The 9036-nt window shown below is 45.6% G+C and overlaps 1 long non-coding RNA gene and 1 pseudogene across 1 annotated transcript; both read left to right on the top strand.

The window, feature by feature from the left end:
* The first annotated feature begins 215 nt into the window (after positions 1 to 215).
* Positions 216 to 6477, top strand: LOC108304819 (annotated as a pseudogene).
* Positions 6478 to 7125: 648 nt separating this feature from the next.
* On the top strand, positions 7126 to 8441 carry LOC108304823. The gene is made up of 2 exons (XR_001825429.2): positions 7126 to 7156; positions 7508 to 8441. It is a non-coding gene; the product is annotated as an uncharacterized LOC108304823 (long non-coding RNA).
* The last annotated feature ends 595 nt before the right edge of the window (positions 8442 to 9036 follow it).

Raw genomic sequence — 9036 nt, 5'->3', positions numbered from 1 at the left:
ACATGGTGAAACTCCATCTCTACCAAAAATACAAAACTTAGCCAGGTGTGGTGGCGCATGCCTGTAGTCCCAGCAACTTGGGAGGGGGAGGCAGGAGAATTGCTTGAACTCAGGAAGTGGAAGTTGCAGTGAGCCAAGATTGCACCACTGCACTCCAGCCTGGGTGACAGAGCAAGACTTCGTCTCCAAAAAAGAAAAAAAAAAAAGAATCTGAGATGACCGCAGTTTCTTTCAGGCAAAGTCCTTTTGCTTGCCGTGGTAGAAATCCATGTCAAGTGGAATTAGTAAAGGAGGGAACTTGTTGGAAAGATATCAGGGTATGTCGTGGGGCAGGGGCAGTGGGCTCAGAAGGACTGGGTACCAAACCCTGGAAACTGGACTCCCCAGGGATCCTCAGGGACAGCAACCCCCCTCCCCCACCCGCCGTTTGGCTGCTGCCAGCTGCACCGGAGTTTCCTCCTCGGCCTGCCCTCCCCAGCTTCGGGGGCCCTGTGGCGGAACGGGAGGAGGTTGGCACAGCCCCTTGGCTCTGCGGCACGCCGCCTGTAGTGCACCATGAATTCATATTTTAATAAATCCTGTAATTATCTTGTGAACAGAACATTTTCGTGGCACTGTGTTTTTTGGTGTTAAAAGCATTAATTTGTTCAATATAAACATTAAAAATATACCATCATTTTTGTAACCTTGTTTCTTTATTTCTTCATGGAAAATGGGCTCTAAGGCCCCAACTAAGAGGTGTGCTTGGCTTTGTGTAGCCACCCCAAGTGGCCAGCCAGACTGCAGCCAGCTCTCAGACTCGGGTTGGAATGTCAGACTTTGTTTTTCTGAGAAATAAAATATTTAACCAATACAGAGAAATAGAGTCCCTCATAATCCCACTTCCTAAAGATAATCACTATTAGTTTTCTAAATCCTTCAAGTTTTTATGTATGTATAAACATACATTTATGTAGACAGGGTCCTAACACATTGTTAGGTAGTGTTTGGTAAACTGCTTTTTCCTTCTTAACACAAGATCATGAGAATCTTCCCAGATCGATACATACAATGCATCATCCTCTTGATGGCTACATTGAATTCTGTTCCATTGAATAAATAGGCCACAATTTCTTTAACCAATCACCTCTTGTTGGAAACATACTCTAATTTTTCACTATTATGAGGAATTATTATTTTTTCAATTTTTCACTATTATAAGGAATATGGTACTAAGCATCATTGTGTATGCATCTTGGTCACATATCTGATTACTCCTTTAGAAAAAAAATTCCTAGAAGGAAAATTGCTGAGAAAAAAAGATACATCTTTTAAAATTTGATCACATTAACAAGTAGTCCTCTAGAAAATTGCACCGATTTGCATTTCACCAATATGTATGAGATAAACTGACTCTCCACACCATCTCCAACATTGGCCGTTATCACTCTTTTTTATCCTTGTCAGTAAGATGGCTGAAAATGATATTTCATTTTGGTTTCAATTTGTAAATCTGATTATCAGTGAGGTTGAAGCATGCTTTTATATCTTGATTTGTCCAACTTAGTTTATGAATTATCTATTCATGTGTTTTGCCTATTTAATTTTGTAAAAGCATTCTCCTTTTCTTGTCGATTAAAGGTCCTTTATATAGCAAGGCTATTAACCTTGATATTTATGTTGAAATTATTTTTTCTTACTTAGTTCATTGTATCTTTTGCCATAGAAAGTTTTTATGTTTATATATTTGGTGGGTTTTCTTTTGAGATGGGGCCTCATTCTGTCACCCAGGCTGGAGTGCAGTGGCACAATCTCGGCTAACTGCAAGATCCACCTCCTGGGTTCAAGCTATTCTCCTGCCTGACCCTGAGTAGTTGGGACTACAGATGTGCACCACCACGCCCAGCTAATTTTTGTATTTTTAGTTGAGAGGGGGTTTCATCATGTTGGCCAGGCTGGACTCAAACTCCTGACTTCAAGTGATCCACCCACCTTGGCCTCCCAAAGTGTATTTTTATGTATTTGTATCAGCCTGAGACAACAAAAAGCCAAGTAATGGCCTTAAACCATACAATATTAACTGTTTAATTAACCTGAAATTCAGAGGTAGGCGGTCACAGGATTGGTCTGGTGGTTTAGAGATGTCATCAGTCTCTGTATGACCTTCAGATTTGCCATTCACTCACAACGTCTCCCCTCAGTGAGACAAAGTGCCTGCTACACCTTTGAATATGACCTCCTCATCCTCTGATTAGGAAGAACTAGTGTGAAAAAAGAAGAAAATAAGGACAAGGAATTTTTTTTGCCATCTCACAGATCTACTTTCTTTCAATGGGGAGGAAATTCTTTCCCAGAAGGACCCAGAAGATTTTTACTTGCATCTCACTGGTAACCAGTAGTGTGTGCTGAAATAATCAAACCCGCCAATCACTTCCTCTATGACTTGCGGCTTAGCGCCACACTACCAAAAGACCTCCCTATCCCAAATTCTTTTTTTTTTTCCTTTTTTGAGACAGAGTTTCGCTCTGTCGCCCAGGCTGGATGGAGTGCAGTGGCACAATTTCGGCTCACTGCAACCTCCGCCTCCCAGGTTCAATCAATTCTCTTGCCTCAGCCTCCTGAGTAGCTGGGACTATAGGCACACACCACCACACCCAGCTAATTTTTGTATTTTTAGTAAAGACGGGGTTTCACCATGTTGGCCAGGATGATCTCAATCTCTTGACTTCGTGATCCGCCTGCCTCAGCCTACCAAAGTGCTAGGATTACAGGTGAAAGCCACCCCGCCCAGCCAAATTCTTTTAAAACGTACTCCACTAGTATCTCCTAGAACTTTTGAGATTTTGTTTCTTTGTTTTATTTCCAAATCCTTAAACTATCTGGAATTTATTTGGGAGTATAGTGTGAGATAACTTTACATTTTTTCCAAAAGATATCCGTTGTATGGATAACTTTTATTAAATAATCAATATTTTCCCCATCAAGTTGAAATGCCATCTTCATTATTTAGCAAATTATCCTATATTCATGGGTCTAGCTCCATGGATCTGTCTTTTCTTGCCCCAGTACCACAATGTTTTTAATCACTACAGTTTCATATCTAGGTAGCACAAATTATTCTTTCTTTTTCTTTTTATTTTTTTGAGACGTTGTCTTGCTCGGTCTCCAGGCTGGAGTGCAGTGGGGCAATCTTGGCTCACTGAAACCTCCACTTCCCGGGTTCAAGCGATTTTCCCACCTCAACCTCCCAAGGAGCTTGGACTACAGGCGCATGCTACCCTGCCCAGCTAATTTTTGTATTTTTAGTAGAGATGGGATTTCACCATGTTGCCCTGGATTGTCTCCATCTTTTTTTTTTTTTTTGAGGCAGAGTCTCGCTCTGTCACCAGGCTGGAGTGCAGTGGCGTGATCTCGGCTCACTGCAACCTCCACCTCCCGAGTTCAAGTGATTCTCCTGCCTCAGCCTCCCAAGTAGCTGGGACTACAGGCTCGTGCCACCACACATGGCTAATTTTTGTATTTTCAGTAGAGACAGGGTTTCACCACATTGGCCAGGCTGCTCTTGAACTCTTGACCTCATGATCCGCTGGCTTTGGCCTCCCAAAGTGCTGGGATTACAGATGCGCCTGGCCCAGTGGTCTCCATCTCTTGACCTGTTGATCCTCCCATCTGGGCCTCCCAAAGTGCTGCAATTATAGGCATGAGCCACCGCACCGGCCACAAGTTATTCTTTCTTTGTTATTTTCTTGGTTATTCTTCATTTATTTATTCTTCTAGATAAACATTAGGATTAGTTTAACTAGATCCCCCCACCCACCAACAAACATTTTCTTTAGCATTTTGATTTGACTTACTTTAAACTTATGGGTTAACATTAGACGATTTCACCTCTTTACCAATATTTAGTCTTTTCCTCCCAGGATCTTGGAACGTGCCTGTCCATTTTTCATCTTCTTTTATACCCTTTAGCATTTCTTTATAAATATCTTGTACATTTTTGTTAAGCTTAATTATATGTATTTTATTTTTTATGCTGATTGTAAATGGGATATCTCATCCCAATAGGAAAACCCAGGAAGGATCATTTGTCCATTCCTTAAATACATTCTATTTGGCCAGGTAAAGTGGCTGACGCCTGTAATTTCAACACTTTGAGAGGCTAAGGCAGGCAGATCACCTGAGGTCAGGAGTTCGAAACCAGCCTGGCCAATATGGCAAAACCCTGTCTTTACCAAAAATACAAAAATTAGCCAGGTGTAGTGGCAGGCACCTGTAATCCCAGATACTTGGGAGGCAGAGACAAAAGAATCACTTGAACCTGAGAGGCAGAGGTTGTAGTGAGCTGAGATTGTGCCACTGCACTCTAGCTTGGGTGACAGACAGAGACTCCATCTTAAAAAAAGAAAAAATTCTATTTGGCTATGATTATTTGAAAATATTCCTTGATTTTATTTGCTAATATTTATTTGTCATTTATTTCCAAGAAAGGTAAGGATGTAATATTTTTATCCTTTGAAGGGCTTTTATAATAATGTTTACAAAGTTTATAAATGAATCAGGGAAATTTCAGTCTTAACATTACTCTAGAAATGTATCATCCAACAAATACAGTAGCCACCAGCCATGTGTAGCAAATGAGCACTTGAAATGTGGCTACAGTGGTCCATTCCTGTAATCTCAGCGCTTTCGGAGGTCGATGCCTGTGGATCCCTTGAGTCTGGGAGTCTGAGACCAGCCTGGGCAACATGGCGAAACCCTGTCTCTACTAAAAACACAAAAAATTAACTGAGCACAGTGATGAGTGCCTATAGTCACAGCTACCCATGAGGCTGAGGTGGCAGAATCACCAGAGCCCAGGAGATTGAGGCTGCAGCCAGCTGTGATCGTGCCACTGCACTTCAACCTGGGCGATAGAGTGAGACCCTGTATCGGAAGAAGAAGAGGAAGAAGAAGAAGAGGAGGAGGAGGAGGAGGAAGGGGAGGAAGAGGAGGAGGAGGAAGAGGAAGAAGGAGGAGGAGGAGGAGGAGGAGATGAGGAGGAAGAGAGGAGGAGGAGTGGCTACTGTAACTGAATAACTAAATTTGTTTATTTTTATTATTATTTTGAGATCAGGGTCTCACTGTGTCACCCAGGTTGGAGTGCAGTGGTGCATTCATTGCTCACTGCAGCCTCCAACTCCTGGACTCAAGTGATCCTACCCTCTCAGCCTCCCAAGTTGCTGGAATTATAAATCACACATGACCATGCCTGGTTAATTTTTATTTTTTCTTTTTGTAGGGATGGAGTCTTGCTATGTTGCTCAGGCTGGTCTCAAACTCCTGGACTCCATTGATCCTACTGCCTTGGCCTCTCAAAGTGCTAAGATTACAGGCAACAGCCACACTGCCTGGACAATTTTATTTAAATTTAATTTACTAGCATTTAAATGTAAAAACTGATGTTTGACTTAGTTACTGGAAAATTTTTAAGTATTTTGGAACAATGTAGGCATGTGAATCTGCTTTTCAACTATAAATTTACCTTATAAAATTTAAATCTTCAGAGATAAGTATTTCTGATGAAAATTTAGTGTCTAAATTGAGATATGCTGTAAGTATAAAATACACACTTGGGCTTGGGCATCGGATCCAAGCCGCCAGGGCGAGGGCAGCCCAGGGTGTCCAACCCCCTCCTCCTGAGGTTAGGACGAGCTTCCCGACCTGGACCTCCTCTCACCTGCTTCACCACCCCCTCGGATGCTCCTGCTTCAATGGGGGCCTCACTCATTGCGGACTTAAAGAAGCTGCGCCCGTCCCCGCCCCCACCCCCACCCCTACCTCTGGCCCGGCAGGGAGACCTTCAGTCTACCCTGGGCCGGATCCTCTGAGGCCGGTGGAGGAAGCGCTGCAGTTCGCCCCCAGCAGAGCCTGTTGAAACAGAGGCGTCCACAGACATCTGTACCTTCTACCATAAGACTGTGTCCCCCCAAGAGCTGGCTGTGGAGGCCAGGAAGAGGCAGTACCATGCCCAGGGCTTCACATGCCCTAGCTGCCGCTGCCAGCTGGCTGAGCAGAGCTTCACTGAAGGATGTGCGACCGCTCTGCGAACCCTGCTACCAGGACACGCTGGAGAAGTGCGGCAAGGGTGTCGAGGTGGTCCAGGAGCACATCATTAGGGCCAGGCCTTCCTCCCCTCACATCGGGGCTGGGAGCTTTGCCCTGGGCAGGCAGAACGAGGTGCACTGCCTGGACAACTTCCTGGCAATTCGCCCCCGTCGGCAGCATCTGTGAGAATCTCATCGTTCCTCGGAATAGGAAAGATGCCTTCAAAATTGACTGCATTGGAAGAAACGTCCATGAAAACTGCTACAGGTGTGAGGACTGCGGGACCCTCCTGTCTATGAAGCCCACCGACCAAGGCTGCGACTCCCAAACAACCGTCTCTTCTATAAGCCGTGCCACGTGAAGCGGAATGCTGCGGCGTGCTGCGGAGAGTGCCTGCTGGGCGTTGGCCAGTGAGTGGACGACTAGCCCCACCTGGGGGTCCTTCCCTGACTTGGTTTCCCTTCCTGACCTGCTGTTGCACACTGGGGACCAGCCTGCAGATCAGCCCAGCCTGTCTAGGACACAGCAGGGCTGAGTGCCCTCCAACCCTCTGCTCCTCCTCTATCCTCTGGGCACCAGAAGGTTCCTGGACCATGAGAGTTGCCCCCAGAATTCCTTGCTGGCCCCACTCCACTTCCAGGGGAAAGCTGGGGGGAGTCTGCCGGGGGCACTTGGACCCTAGCACTGACTATAGTTGTCTGGTAGGGATGCTGAGACCAGCCTGGCTTACAGGGTTGAGCTGTTTGAGGAAAAACTCCAAAGTCCCTTAAAAAGCGCTTTTTAGGCCTGGTGCAGTGGCTCACACCTGTAATCCCAGCACTTTGGGAGGCTGAGGTGGGTGAGTCACTTGAGGTCAGGAGTTCGAGACCAGCCTGGCCAACATGGTGAAACCCTGTATATACTAAAAATACAAAAATTAGCTGGGCATGGTGGCGCATGCCTGTTGTCCCAGCTACTTGGGAGGCGGAGGCAGGAGATTCACTTGAACGTGGAAGGCAGAGGCTGCAGTGAGCTGAGATCGCACAATTTCACTCCAGCCTGGGAGCAAGACTCTGCGTCAAAAAAATAAAAAGTGCTTTTTGAAAATGTTGAGGTTGGCCAGGCATGGTAGCTCATGCCTGTAATCCCAGCACTTTGGGAGGCCAAGGCAGGTGGATCACCTGAGTTTAGGAGTTTGAGACCAGCCTGACCAACATGGTGAAACCCCGCCTCTACTAAAAATACAAAATGTTAGCCAGGGGTGGTGGCTGGGGCCGGTAATCCCAGCAATTTGGGAGGCTGTGGCATGAGATGGGAGGCTGAGGCATGAGAATTGCTCGAACCCAGGAGGCAGAGGTTGCAGTGAGCCAAGATCAGCCACTGCTCTCCAGCCAGGGTAATAAGAGCAAAACTCCGTCTCAAAATAAAAAGAATAAATAAATAAGGAAAAGGAAAAAAAATTGAGGTTGAAATGATGGGAACCAACATTCTTTGGATTTAGGGGAGAGATTGTAGGAGAAAACACCTCCCCTTGGTTCGTACATGTACGAGAATGGGACCCAGTGGGAGCACAGCCATGGACTTCTTCACTCCGGAATGTATTGCGCTAAAGTGGGGCTGGGGCCCAGGCCTAGGAGGAGAGGGTGGTCCGCAGACACCCCAGGATGTTGGCAGGTCCCCACCTGCCTTCTGGCACCTCCTCCCGGGTGCTGCAGTGAGTCAGCCGGCATGGGGTGAGAACCCGTTGCATGCTGGGAACAGGGTGCAGGGGACCAGTGTGCCTCCTGCAGCCTTGACCGGGGGCATGCACCACCGCACCCCCAAACACACACAAGCACTTCTTCGGGATGGCTTCCAGGACAGGTGTCCCTTCAGTCCCCTGGTTATGAGCCCAGTCCCACTCAGACCCTGCAGCCCAGCCTGTCTTGTAACCACTGCCTCCTCAAGGCCACATCTAGAAGATTCTTCTTCCCTGTGAAAGAAAATCATTGTCATTGCTTCATCACTTCTAAGACATTTTGTAGGGCATGGACAAGTTAAACAGAATGTGCTTTCCTCCCTGGGGTCTCGCTGTACCACGGGCTCCCTAGCGAACGCCACAGGGGCCGTACACTGGGCGAGCTTCTCTGTAGAGCCCTGGGAGCTTCAGCTCGGAGCACAGCGTCTCACCCTAAGCCTACAGCAGTGAGCCCCGAACTTCTGCATTCACAGACCATCTCCACAATTTTTATCATAACCAAAGGCCTCCTGGTCTGTTATTTCACTTAAATCAACATGCGATTTTGTTTTGACTCACTTCTGACTTTAGTCTTGCGCTGAGCGGTGTATCCATGCAGTCATGTTCACATGCTAGTTATGTTTTTCTTCTTACACATGAAAACAAATGCGTAACTGTTAGAGAAAAACATACTCAAGTTTGAAGACAGTGTGAAAGATTGTAAAACATCCTATTGAGTATTTTTATATTGATTACATGTTGAAATGCTAAATTTTTGAAATATTGGATTAAATAAAATGTTATGAAAATTAATTTAACATTTTTTACTTTTTAAAACAGGACTACTAGAGGATTTTAATTTTTTTTTTTTTTTTTTGATGGAGTCTCACTCTGTCACCCAGGCTGGAATGCAGTGATGTAATCTCGGTTCACTGCAACCTCCGCCTCCCAGATTCAAGTAATTCTCTTGCCTCAGCCTCCCCAGTAGCTGAGACTACAGGTACATGCCACAATACCAGGCTAATTTTATTTTTATTTTTAGTAGAGATGGGTTTTTACGATACTGGCTAAGCTGGTCTCGAAGTCCTGACTTCAGGTGGTTCTCCCGCCTTGACCTCCCAAAGTGCTGGGATTACAGGTGTGAGCCACCGCACCCGGCCGAGGATTTTAAATTATATGAGGCTCATGTATATTTCTATTGGACACCACTGCTCTAGATTTTTGAATTCTTAACATTTGCCGGAACTACACTTGTTTTTTATAACTGCATACTTTTC

The sequence above is a fragment of the Cebus imitator genome, unplaced genomic scaffold, assembly GCF_001604975.1.
Source record: "Cebus imitator isolate Cc_AM_T3 unplaced genomic scaffold, Cebus_imitator-1.0 Scaffold58, whole genome shotgun sequence".
Taxonomy (NCBI): domain Eukaryota; kingdom Metazoa; phylum Chordata; class Mammalia; order Primates; family Cebidae; genus Cebus; species Cebus imitator.
This window is presented reverse-complemented; position numbering and strand designations above follow the sequence as displayed.